At 37.8% G+C, this 14,470-nt stretch overlaps 1 pseudogene across 1 annotated transcript in view; it reads right to left on the bottom strand.

Moving 5' to 3' along the window:
• Positions 1-6,255, bottom strand: part of LOC149185018 (leucine-rich repeat receptor protein kinase HPCA1-like) — a 159,335-nt pseudogene extending 153,080 nt beyond the window's left edge. Inside the window, exons 1-8 of the transcript XR_016257345.1 lie at positions 5,963-6,255; positions 5,751-5,871; positions 5,513-5,584; positions 4,608-4,682; positions 4,428-4,499; positions 4,011-4,154; positions 3,843-3,917; positions 3,675-3,746 (exon numbers count right to left, since the gene is read on the bottom strand). The product of XR_016257345.1 is annotated as a leucine-rich repeat receptor protein kinase HPCA1-like (transcript). The remainder of the gene's footprint in view (positions 1-3,674; positions 3,747-3,842; positions 3,918-4,010; positions 4,155-4,427; positions 4,500-4,607; positions 4,683-5,512; positions 5,585-5,750; positions 5,872-5,962) is intronic.
• Between the last annotated feature and the right edge of the window lie 8,215 nt (positions 6,256-14,470).

Genomic DNA, 14,470 nt, shown 5'->3' with positions numbered 1-14,470 from the left:
CTTATTTGCCTTGCTGTATACTTCTTCTTCTTCACGATGGGAAAACTTTTCTTCAAGCTGCTGCTGTCCATACACTTGCTGTTGTGTTGCTGCTGCAATTTGCACTACTGTGTGCACATACACTTGGCACTTCATTCTCCACGAGAAAAATTTAACACGGGCTGCTGCCTTTTCTTATGCACCCTTGCTTCACACAATCTTCAGCTTCATTCATTTTATTTTCACAACGCACTGCTGTGCAATCCCTTTCAATTTTCTGCTGCCTCACATATTCATTCACCCATGTGCATTAAAATTCTGCTGTCCTTGTTTTTCTTTATGCATTTCTTTGCATGTGCTCCATAAAAAAATTTCCAAACTGCTGTTTTGTATTCTGTCTTCCCACTGCTGTGAGGTTCTTCTTGCTTTGCATACTTTTTCTCTTATCCCGCTGCTGCTCTTTACATTTCAGCGCTGCCATCTTTTCTTCTTTATGCATTTTTGTGCATATTGCATAAACACAAAGCAAAAACATTGCTCATTTCATCACCGCTGCATGTTACCTTTCAGAGGGATTAACAAAGATTTCATTTGCAACTGCTGCGTTGCAATACATCCTCCATCAACAAATGACTGTTAATACAGTTCAGCAAACAAAAAATTACAAGCTCCCCTTTAATGTGTGCTTGTCTTCTTTTAGCAGACTCTTCTCAAAACAAATTTAGATCCACTGGGGAGTTCAAGGGGTTTTCATATTGCCTTTCCTTCCTTCTCCATACTTGTGTAACTTTCTTCTTTTGCATGGGTCTAGCTTGTGTAAGAGCCCATGTTAAGTTACAATCTCGTGCCATATGCCCAATGTTATGGCACTTGAAACATTCAACATTGTTCATGAATGACATTTCATGATTTCTTCTAAAATTGTTTCTTGGAGATTTTCGGGGACCACAACATCTATCTTTATTAAATGCTCTACAGTCTCTTGCCATATGACCAAAGTTTGAACATGCATAACAATAACCATAAAATGAACTTTGGTACCTGGGAGACGGAGGTTTCATTGATGTGCTTCTGAAGCCTTGCTGCCTTGAGATCCTTTGATGATCACCATTGCCTCTTGCATTTTTGCCATCAGCTACATTTCTTCTTGGAGCTGGTTTTCTACTTGGAGCAGGATCTCTTCTATTGCAACCTTCATTTTTCTCCTTGCCTTTGCTGGAACTAGGAGCTTCACCATGTCTTTCTGGCTTCTTCACATCTCCTTTGCTTAAAGCATCTTCATCCTTGTTTGAGGGTTCACCTACATACCCAAGTCCTGATTTATCAAATGGAGCTCTATGATAGCTAAGCATGTCATCCAATGCTTGAGAGCTCTTCATGATCTTGTTCATCCCTTCAACCTTCTTCCTGAGGAGGATAATCTCTTCTTCTAACTTTTCACATTCATTATTTTTCTTTGCTAGTTGTCCCTCAGTTTCTTCCTTGCTACGAGTAGCTTCAGCTGCTACTATTTTGAAGGAGATAATATCTGTCTTCATTTTGGAGATTTCTTCATCTTTTGCTTGACTGCTCTCCATTTTCTTTTCAGCTCCTTGTGCCTGCTTCCTGGCTTCTTCTAGTTCGGACTTAAGGGAGGAGACCTCTTCCTTGTACTGTCCAATCTCTTCCACAAGCTTATTCACTCTCATGTGTCTTTGTTCAAGTTGACTTGTCAAAGCATCTTCCTGCTTCTTTGCTTCATTCAGCTGATTTGTCATGGATATGACTTCTTCATGATGTTTCTTCTTGCATTGGTCAAGCTCCTTCTTGAGCTTCGCAAGCTCTTCATCCCTTTCTTTTACTTGAAGCTTAATGAGGTCAACCTTCTCATTCTCAGCTTCTATGATGGGTTCATGACTTTCTTCTTGACTCATTTTCATGGTCAGCGCTCCCTTTGCATGAAGGTCATGCAGTCTGTCCCATATATCCTTTGCTGATGTGTATTTTCCTAGATTCCTTTTCACAGAATCAGGCAGCCCATCCAAGATTAGTTTTGCTGCTTGTGCATCATACTCCATGGATTCTTTATCCATCTTGCTATCATCAATCACTGACTCCCAGACTTCAATCCCCTCAGACATTAGGAAAGCCCTCATCATTATTTCCCATACATCAAAGTTTCCATCAAACTTTGGGGTTTCAAATAGAATGTATTCAAATAGATTTCCTTCTAGTTTAGTAGAGGAGGGAGACACATTTTTAGCAGGCTTGGAGGCTTTCTTCTTTGACCTTGCCATTCTTAACTATACTCCAAAATACTTGACTGTGTTTTTTTTAAAACAACTGACTGTCTCTATAACAGTAACTCAAAAACTTTGAGGAATACCTGAATCCCTTTGGCTGAGGCTTCACACTGCTGGAGAGCCTTCACTGCTGGACAAGTTTGACTGCTGCAACCACACCTTCCTTCAGCTTCTTTGAGTCTTCAAAGAGCCTGGACTAGCTCCGATACCACTGTTAGATATTTTTCAATGGAGAAATACCAAAACCAATCAAGCAAATACCACCACAGAGTCAATGCTCTGTTTCCTCTGTCCAGGATCATTTGCAGAGAACCTCTTTTAAAAAAAAATTAACTCAGAACACAGTCCATTACACAGAAAAAAAACCTTCTATTGATTTAAAACAAAAATACTGATACATGCTTCATCCTCTGCGCAGAGAGGGATTCACTGGAGAAACTCTGTCTCTCTCTCACTTCTGGTCTTCCACTGCTGTGGGTATTTACAAAACAGCTTCAAGCTGTTCCTGTGTTTTCTTTATGGTCAACAATACATAACAGTTTGCCTCTGTTATGTTTCCAGCACTGCTGTGCTTTCTTCTGTGCATTCATTTGCCTGGCGTTCAATCTACACTTCCATGAACTACTTCATTTTTGCACGCAGGCACACCAAAAAAATAACTACAGCACGCCCTGTTCTACATAAAAAAATATCACACGCGGCCACCACCGTGAGTAGGCACATTACATAAAACTGCTGCACGTATATGTTTCTTTTACAACCTATATGAAACATATATAAAAAACATATAAAAATGGCCCATACTATATTAAATGGCCCACACCTAAACTACGTACATACATATATAAAAATATATAAAACGTATGTGCCCATAACCACATTAAACGGGCCGCCACCTAATTCCACGTAAAACCATTAAAAACATGACTTTTCACCTACGGCAGTCAACCAAAGAAAACGACAAAGAAAATTGATTTGACGCGGGCGGGGGTCGGCTGACGTCACTTCGGTGCCACGTGTCGCCACCCCATTCGTCACGCCCGCTCATTAAACTTCGCGCAGCTTCTCGGAGATCTGAGCCTGCAGACCCGATCCAACGCAATTCGCACACCACTCTTCCGCAACCAGCACGACTTTTACCGTCCGGGGAAAGTGGTTTTTCGGTGCTCGTACATGGGACGCGTGGCGGCAAGTGAATGTGTTCGGAGCCCCTCCGGCGGATACAGCCTTTTGCCAAAGGTGGTGCGAACAAGAGGGTGGTTTCGTTCTGGCGGTTTCGGGTGCAGCGTGCTGGCTGAGTTGGCTGCCCACGTCCGCCTGCCGCTGTGCAGTTGGAATTAATATTCCAACAGAGACTTCCGATAGATAATTTAGAAGTTAATGAACTACGGGGAGATCATATCAGAGACTCACACAATCTCCAAAGTTGAGACGTTTCCAAGAGTAGAGGGGATCTCTCCGGTAAACAAATTGTCATCGAACAACCTGCGCATGGTAATAGGGTCGCCATACTGATCAACTGCGCCTAATTTGATGGAAACAATTTCTGCGAATTGAATTTAATCAATCATGGATACTTACGCATGCACAAGCGTCATATTTTCGTGGAAAATCTCTGGTGGAATCGATCCCTTCAATTGGTTTTTATTAAAGTGGCTTCAACAACCAACGACATAACCAGGTATGTTTCTAGACGCATCAAAGCTACAAAATGCATATTCCTGCACCAAAAAAAAAAAAAATCCTTACAAGTGACCGCAATTAACAAGCCCCTTCAGCTCGACCGGAAGTTCTCCGCCAACGGAATTATTGCCAAAGTCGAACCAGTAGAGTTTCGTAAGATTTCCCAAAGAAGGAGGAATACTTCCCGACAAACCATTCGAATTAACGTCCCTACAAAATCAATGACGATTCAGGATGTCATAGGAAGTTTTTACGGTTTTTTTTTTTTTTTTTTTTCTAATTTGTTTAGAATATAATAGAAATTTAATGGAATTACAGATTCAACTGGTAAATTCTCTATATTTTCATGTCCAAAAAAAAATTAAAATACTGAAACTATATATACAATCGATAACTCATTTTAAATAACAAAAATCAAAATTTAACATTTTTCTCCCAAACGTTTAAATGAAGCCTAACATAAACAATGGTTTATTTTCTTACAGAGTAAGGAGCTTTTGCAGTTTGCCCAGCTCGGTTGGAATGCGCCCATTAAAACTACAGCCTGTCAAAATCCTAAGACAAACTAGAAATTAACCTGTTGTCAACAATATATGAAGAAATACCAATGTAGAAATACCAATGTTTTAATCACGCGGTAATCACAAGGTTCAAAATGCTTACAACGTGTGAAGCTGTTGTAAATTTCCCAAACTACTCGGAATTGGTCCTGTCAAGCCTGGATTGTAGGACAAATCCCTGCAATAAAGGTTTTTCTTGTCAATTCAACAGTAATTCCCTATTATTATTATAAATGGCAAGAGGATCATAGCTAGTAATTTTTAGTTGCACTATAGAAGCTAGCCCCTGATTAATGTAAGGAGGTGATATTTCTTTGGGAAATAATGAAGATTTTGGTATTATTTTGATCAATTTTGACTGATTTTTGTGTAAATTTTGGTTACATTGATGAAGTTTCAGTATTTTTGGTGTCTTAGATTTTTGATGGTGCTAAATCTATTTCCACATTAAAAAAACATTCAAACATTTCTATTTTAAGATGTTTCTAAAAAAACTCAGATTATGGAGAGAAATAGCAGTCTGGGCAAAATTGTCAGACAAAGCCACCAAGTAAATCCAGGTACTGTACAAAAGGGCAAGTGGTGGAGGATCAATCAATGAAGTAGTTGGAAGAATTGCCCTGAGGGCCAAAAGTGGCCGGAATCAGGGCAAAAAGAAATCAAGAAATCTTACAGTAGCAGTGTTTGAATCATGTTTTTGATGGTGGAAATGGATTCGGCACCATCAAAAAGCTCTGGAGCACCCAAAATATTGAAGTTTGATAACTGTAACCTGGATTTACAAAATTCCCTACCTGATTTTATCAAAATATTGCCAAAATTTCTATGATTTTGAAGGCAAAAAAGTAGTCTGTTTAGCCTATTGCTCAATAAATATCTAAAATCTGATTAAACCTAGACCTAGGTATGATATGATATGTATCTGCAAAATTCAGATAAATGGCTCTCTATGGCCTCCTCTACTTTGAAACCATCAAGATGCATATTAGATGGCTTTAGTTCACTTACAGAATTTGCAGGGCTGAAAGGAGCCCAATTTCATAGGGCAACTGCCCTGTCACATTTGTTGAAGACAAAAGCCTGTAAAATTTTCACCATGGAAAGATTCAATCACATAGAAGTTTCAAAATTTTCCATAAAACTGGCATATTCGTTTAGAAGATGACATGATATTAAGCTAGGTTGGTTTGTCAATTGGAAGATGAGTTGTTCTCATATTATTAAAGCAGGGTGCAAAAAGACTTACAATGAAGTTATTCTGGAGCCAACGCAAGAAACGCCAACCGATTCTGAACCACAAGGATCTCCCCTTTTCCATGTCGACGGGGTATTTTGCAATTGCCTTTGTATCAACAGTATCATGCTCGCTGAACACATGAAAAGGAATCGCTATTTATTTAATAAGCATGCACATGACTTGCCTAATGTAACAGAAATAAATATAAGTGTTAGGCTTACCATCCCCGGAGTCTGTGACTCCTGCAATCATTTCAAAAGGCCAAAGCGAAACCATGATGACGATGAGTAAAACAGAAGCAGAGAAGCGAGACATGGCGGACGCTTGACAAAACATGAAAGACATCTTGGGTATCCTCAGACATAGCTTGTGCCTATGTTTTTAATTTCTGTAACATTTCGAGATATTTTACTTGAATTCATGTTGCCTGTCCGTCAACCCCCTACATAATTCAGATCAAACAGGGACATAATCATTTAATAATGAATTAAAATAACAATATTAAGGGCTGCAAAAATTCATCCACCACATTCAAATATAGTTAATATCGGTTTAACTATGTTGTTTTTTTTTCATTCCTTCTTTCCTCTTCTTTTAATTAAATTATTTAATAATAAAATAAAATTTGTGTGTCAAATTTAAAGATAGTGATTTAAACATATTAGGATTTGTTTTTTGTTTGAATAATTTTCGTCCATAATTTTTTTTAAATATTAAAATTATGAATATAAATTATTAAAATTATATAATTGAGAGAGCACTCTTTTGTATGCTAAAAAAATTATTAATTCAAAAATAAAAAGCTGTAATTATAAATCTATGAACTACAATGGCTATTCAATCATTTTTAAAACTCCTTAACCATATAGTAAATACTTTTCTTGATATTGTTAAATAAGTTTCTAGTGAATGATCCTTAAATCAAGGATTTATAGCTTGCATATATACATTATAATTTTTCTTTTTTATTTGTAATATTGATATATTTTTTTGAGAGAACTCTTTTGTATGCTAAAAAATTATTAATTCAAAAATAAAAAATTGCAATTATAAATCTATGAATTGCAATGGTCATTCAATAATTTTTAAAATTCTTTAACCATATATTAAATACTTTTCTTGATATTGTTAAATAAGTTTCTCTCCATAATTATTAAGTGGATTATCCTTAAATGAAAGATTTATAGCTTGCATATATACATTATAATTTTCCTTTTTCTAGTAATATTGATATATATTTTTTTTAAATAAAAACAATGCTTATGTTTTTTTAATGTAATGTATGTTTTGTACAATGAATTCTATTATTCTAATGGTTATAAGATTGGTAATATGCTTACCAAAGGTTTATTGTTATCTATGGTAACATATGCACAACAACTAACTACAAAGCTCCATTAAAAATTCAATACAAATTCTCACATATATTATGGGATATGAATATGCAATTGCTTATTTAGTTTCTAATAGCTTAGGCTTTATATACCATTACACCATTAGTATAGTTCTCATAGTATTGAAGGTTCTTATCATCTAAAAATAACTTGTTTGTATTTCACTTGCCTATTCTTTACATGAACCTTGTTTCCATACATAATGATAGGAATGCTTTCACATGTCCTATAAAGATTATAGTGTTGGGGACATTCTTTTAACAATTCAACAAATTGGATTACCTCATTCTTACATTGAGTAATTTTATTTGTAACACCCTCCTCCCACATCTACCCAAGTAACCGACCAACTGAGGTAAACATGTGATGAGAGACTATTATGATCTGATTCAACCTCCCAAGTGACCTTAAGGAAGTGGAAAAAACAAAACGCAACCAAACTGACCATTCACACATCCTACAGAACCTCCACGAGCTACCCCGCCTTTCCATGTGACCAACCCCTCAGGAAACTCGGCAGTTCAAGGACCTGGAGCCTCGGTCACTCCCTTGCCAAGCCATCCAAGAGACTGAGGGTCCTAGTCGGTCCCATGAACCTGCCTGAGTGTGACTATAGCCTTTTTATGCTAGTGTTATGTGAACAACTGTTATATTTAAGGCTAGGACCTAGTCACTGCCCAGAACTTCATGGAATTTACATAAATGAAAAGAAACATAGAGACAATGATGCTAATACAAATTCTTGAACAAAGACTTGAACAATAGATCTGAGCATAAGGGTCTTATACTTATCTGAGAAACACTAAGAGAATTGATGCCTTATCACATTAGTTGCATTATCATCTATTAGGTCATAGATCCATTGCTCAATCATTTACAAAGCAAAACATGATGAGAAACATACATTTTCACTGCCATGAAACATATTCATAACTAGCATATAAACAACAGAAATAATGAGGATACAACAACCATAAGTGCCACATATTAACCAGTACATTTTCTCATAAAATACCAAGGAAAGGAACTCTTATTAATGAATGCAAAAGCCAACCTGGTATGGGACTACAACATTCCACTCGATAGTAGATTGGCTTAGCCAAGTCTCTCTTCAACCAATCACCCCTGTGTCATATTCCAGGCATGAATGTGGGACCCAAACCAAAAGAACCAACCAGGGCTTCCTGAGGTTAAACCACCTCGCCCTCATTAATAGAATCAGGCTTTACCGCAACCCTCACCAGATCACTAGGCCATAAACAACATGGATGCCACCAGATTTCTCCACCTACATCAAGAGGAATTTTCCTATCTCCTAGTATCTAGGCTTTATCACAGTCTAGAGTCTAATCTAGGGATCACTAGGCCATAATTGAGACACCACCCTCCAGGATTTACTGTATATCCCGCCATTCACCAGTAAGGATTCCTAGGCCTGATCAAGGGAAACCACCTCTAGGATTTACTGTATATCCCTCCATTCACTGATCGATGATTCCTAGGCCCAATGAGGAACACAATACGTGGACTTACCGCAACCCATAGCTTGGTTCAGGGGTCACTAGGCCAATGGTTTTACCACAATCCACAGTATGGATCAGGGATCACTAGGCCACTTGTTCTTTCATTCAAAGATCCACCTCATTCAGCTTCGAATCCATTTGGAAATCCAACTCAACCAAAACCTCAGAACCCCATCTCACCATGGCTATCTAGAAATGGCAAGGAAAGGCTGAAGAACATTGTCACACCTAGAAACACCCATGCCCATGACAGCAAGAGAACCAAGAACACACATGCATAACTGCATGCCAAATCTAGCAAGGAAATGACACATGTAAATTGATACCTACAAGTAAACCCACTATAGTTGCTTGATCCTGCTCTTTCTTACTTGATCTTTGCTTCCTCTTTTCCTTCTTTTCCTTTCTTGATCCACTGTTTAAGTGCTCCAAGAAAACTCTAAGTATCCAAGAGTGTGAGAGAGAGAATAGAGAGAGAACTCCATAACTAAACTGACCAAAACCCCGAGCTGACAAAAGCTTACCAACTAATCCTCATAAGCTTTTTTATTAATGAGGCCTCTATTTTCTTCATTTTTCCTATTTTTCCTTCTTTTTCCTCCTCACATGCAACCTATGACTCTTCACCTTCCTTTTCTCCTAATTTCCATTATTTTCATAAATAAAATTCCAATTAATGCCACTTTTCCTTTCCAAATCCTTTGCCATTTTCCTTTCCAAAGCCTTTATCATTTTCCTTTAGCCATAATAACCCAAATGAACACCCAATAGGATTTTTTTTCCACCATTCATCTTGGAATATGTGTGCCATGACCTTGGTCTATATATTTTGTTTTACATGGATTTTTAACCAAGGTTGTTATAGAACCCTCCCCCTTGGGAGAACACCGTCCTCGATGTTCAATGACACTTACAACTAGAAAATCCACTGAAAACCAAAATATACTGCTTATGGAGCTTTATAACACATATTGTTGTAGTATTTACAATGACCACTACTAAAACATGACAAACATACTGTTTACTAGAGCTTTATAACATATCTCATTATGATATTTACAACAACAACATATACTTATTCACATTTTCTTCAACTAACAAATAATCATATTGTCTATGGAGATTTATAAATCTAGCTCGATACAATGTTTACAATAATATACATATATACACATAGGCACATTTTCTCAACTAGCAAATAAAAGGATATAATGCCCTGTATCAGCAAAAAGGGAATCATAAGGCTCACACATCCACCCTCAAAGTAATACCAAGATTCACCTCTATAGGTTTTAACCCCGTATAGAAATTACCTGCATACGAATTCTAAGAACAGAAAATAATCAATGTGAGAGCATAACACATAAAACACATATACACAGATATTTTCCCCTGGATCCCAAAACCGGGGCTACCAGCTTTATTTTTTATTATTATTCCTTTCAATGTTACAATACATATTTATACATGCCGCAGCATCCCATGGACCAAAAACCACCGCGTCCAAAACCATGGACTAAAAACCATCGCGTCCAAAACCATGCACAAAACCATAGGTAAGTCCGCCCAACCTAATATAGGGTCCAAAAAAAACTTTCCCGCAGCACTGCCATGGACCTCGTAGAGGGGGGATACCCATCCCCTTCAAACCCCTTATGACCCCCCCGCTGCGCAATCGGCGCAACGAAGGGGGGGCTCTGCCCCCCCTCTAACTCCCCGGTTAACTACGTAGGCTAGTCGTGGAAAGAATATAACACAACCCAACATTCTCCCACTTGTTTTTTTCTTTCCATAGGGGGCGACAGGAGAGATTAGTCATTTATCCATCCCTCCCTGCAATGCCCATTGTTTCTCTACACCAAGAGAACTTCTCAGAGCTCATAGAATTTTTCAATGCATATGCAATATTCTTCAAAGTGTCCACACTAGCAACACCTTTTTGTCTTCTATCATATCCCTCACAAAGTGATACTGAACATCAATGTGATTTGTCTTTGAATGATAAGCAGAGTTCTTTGCTAAGAAAATTGCACTTTGGCTGTCACAGTCTATCCTTATAGCTCCATGTACTAACTCCATACTTGAACACAATATCTGCAACCAAACTGCTTCCTTGCTTACATGAGCGGCTGCCATGTATTCTGCCTCTGTAGTTGATAGTGCCACTACAGATTATTTCTTACTCATCCAACTGACTGCACCTCCAAATAGGTTAAACACATACCCACTTATAGATCTTCTCTGATCCAAATCTCCAGCCCAGGCCGCACCAACAAAGCCATAGATATATAAAACTCTATCTAATCCTGGTCTTCCTTGGTAGCAGAAATCATAATCACTAGTGCCACACAAATACCTGAAAACCCGCTTCGCTGCTATCCAATGTTCCTTTCCTGGTTTTGACATAAACCTGCTCAATACTCCCACTGCATGTGCAATGTCTGGTCTAGTACATACCATTTCATACATCAAGCTACTGACTACACTTGCATATGGAACACAGGACATGTCCTCTTCCTCTTCTTGTGTCTTGGGACACTATTCAACAAATAACTTCACACGTACAGGAATAGGAACCTTCACCAATTTACTATCCTGCATATTAAACCTTTGTTGTATTGTCTTGGCATACTTCCTTTAGCTTAACCAGAGCTTCCTCTAGTTTAACCAGAGCTTCTTCTGGTTTAACCAGAGATTCCTCTTTTCCCTATATCTTTTAATTTCCATGCCCAAAATATAGTTTGCAACACCAAGATCTTTCATGTCGAATTTGGAGGAAAATTAGGTCTTCAAATCCTAGATAATTTCTTTGTCATTTCCAACGAGCAACATATCATCCACATACAAGACCAGATAAATAACACGGTCACCAATTAATATAAAATACACACAGTGATCTGCTTTGCTTCTAGTGAAGCCAAGTCCTTGTATAAATGTATCACATTTCTGATACCACATCCTTGGTGACTGTTTTAATCCATATAGAGACTTCTTTAACTTGCATACCAGTTCTTTCTTACCCTTCACTACAAAACCTTCAGGTTGATTCATGTAGATCTCCTCTTCCAAATCCCCGTGAAGAAACGTTGTCTTCACATCCATATTTTCTACCTCAAAATCAAAAGCAACAACAACAGATAGAAGTAATCTAATAGAAGCTACCTTGGCAATAGGAGAAAAATTATCACCAAAATCAATTATCGACACCTAGGAATAACCTTTTGCTACCAACCGATATTTCTATATCTCCATCTTTCCTTCTGCATTTTTCTTCTTCTTGAACACCCCTTTTCTACCAATGGGTTTCCTTCTAGACGGAAACTCCACCAGATCCCAAGCCTCATTTTTGTGCAAAGATGTCATTTCATCAACCATGGCCTCTTTCCAAAGTTTTCCATCCTCTAAATCTATTGCTTCCTTCATAGTTCTGGGGTCATCATCAATAATAAATAAAGAAAAAATTGAATAGAAAACAGATGGACTATACCTTTCTGGCTGCCTTCTTTCTCGAACTGATCTTCTCACACCCAGAGTTTGTGGCTCTTCATCTTCTGATTCCTCCTTCGCTGTAGAGTATGATTCTTCCTCCTTTAGCTCAAACTCTATCTCCTCAGGTTCCTTTGATGGGATTTCATGTTTAATAACATCTTTCACCTCTCTGAACACCACATCTCGACTATACATAACCTTCTTTGTTACTGGGTTCCAAAGCTTATAAACCTTTAAACCATTCTTATACCCAATAAATATGCACTTTTCAGATTTACTATCCAACTTGGTTCTTTTCTCCTTTGGAACATGTACATATGCATCACATGCAAATATCCTCAGATGTGAAAGAGAGGGTTTCTTACCAGTCCATAACTCTTGTGGAGTCTTATCCTCCAATGCTGATGAAGGTGATCTGTTGACTAGGTAACATGCTATCTCCACCGTCTCTACCCAGAATTCCTGTCCTAACCTGACACCACCACTTCTTGCATGCAAAAATCTCCACCGTTATCTAAACTCAACACCTTTATCTTCTTCTTTGTCTGGTTTTCCACTAGAGCCTTAAATTCTTTAAACCTATCAAAGACTTCAGTTTTATTCTTAAGGAAATATATCCATGTATTCCTTGAGAAGTCATCTATAAATGATACATAGTACACATACTTACCCATTGATGGAAGCTTCATAGGTCCAAACACATCACTGTGCACAAGCTCTAATATCTGTTTCACCCTCTTACCACCAGAGGGGAAACTAACCCGATTTTGGTTCCCATATACACAATTTTCACAAAAATAAAAATCCAAAGAGATATTACTCATACCTTCTACCATACCTTTACCATGAAGTATTCGAAGGCCCTTCTCTCCAATATGTCCAAGCCTTTGATGCCACAACATGGTCTTCTCTCCAGAGACCACTACATTTTCTGCTCCACTTTCAGGAACCATAGAACTATTGCACCCATCAAAAACAGTGCTACCTTGCAGCTTGTACATAGTTCCAATCCAAACTCCACGCATAAATACCAGTGCTCCTCGAACCATCTTCCAGGTATCCTTCTCAAACACTGTTTTACACCTGCATCATCCAGCTTGCCTACGGAAATCAGATTTCTGGCCAATGCAAGAATATGCAGAACACCTGGAAGTGTTCTAACCCTTCCACCTTGCAACTTCAACTTTACTTTTCCGCAACCAATGATTCTAGCCTTCCTATCATCCCCTAAGAAGACATCACCACCATCGTATTTCTCATACTCACAGAACCACTCTCTATGCGGAGTGAAGTGAAAGGATGCACCTGAGTCAATCTGTTATGAAATAGATGAGCGCCTTAGAAATAAGCCTCTTCGAGGGGGTAACCTCCTTTACATTACACAAATGAACAATTCTTGGATGATACAAATGACAAGACCTCCTTTCTATATATAGGAGTCTAAGGTATCATAATATAATCAAAGCCAACATAACAATAATAATGTAAGGGCACAATAATAAAAATAGTGGGCTTCTATGGGGCACAATAATAACAATATGGGGACTGCATGGGAACAACAATATAATAAGGGGGTTGTACTAATAACAATAAGGGGTTACACTAGTAGTATAGTGACCTCACATGCCCCTCTCCTTCAAAAAGTGTTGTCCTCAACACTTGAGTAGTTCTTGATGCTTCTGTATAATATTCTTTTCCTCCCCTGTGGAATATTCAGTGGGTAAGTTCTTCCACTTGATGAGATACTCTGAAATTGATCGATTCCATAGCTGTCGGGTTCTTGTTTCTGGGACTGCTCCAGGTTCCAATATTATTTTTCCTTCCTCATCAAGTTTTGGCAATATTGTTTGAACTATGATCTTCTGCAACTTTTGAATGAGTGGCCACACTTCTTCATCCTTTTTACATTCATTCCTTGCAAGGATAACTTTAGGGGCGAATGTTCGCCCTTTGGCGAAATGAAGGGGTTTTAAATTTTTAGTGGGCGAATATTTTGTATCATAGTACATTTTTACAAATCACTTCAAATAGCCCACCTTATTTTAAGGGAGAGGGTAAAAAAGGTAAATTTAGCCCTTGAAATTAGGACTTACAACCTTCCATTCGCCCATTTTCAAGAATAGGTTTTATTTAAGTGAATCCATTCGCCCATTTTCAAGAATAGGTTTTATTTAAGTGAATCCTATGGGCCAAATACCATATTTATAAAAGAGGTATGGTAAATTAATAAAAATATAAATAAATGAGAGGTATGGTAAATAAATAAAACATTTTTTATATTTACTCCATAAGTCACCTTATATACATGTAAGGTGTAAACAAA

The sequence above is a fragment of the Pinus tabuliformis genome, chromosome 3_2, assembly GCF_031772625.1.
Source record: "Pinus tabuliformis cultivar Carrire ecotype Pingquan chromosome 3_2, CPIR1, whole genome shotgun sequence".
NCBI classification, from domain to species: domain Eukaryota; kingdom Viridiplantae; phylum Streptophyta; class Pinopsida; order Pinales; family Pinaceae; genus Pinus; species Pinus tabuliformis.
The sequence above is the reverse complement of the archived record's forward strand: the minus strand, read 5'-3'. Positions and strand labels throughout refer to the sequence as shown.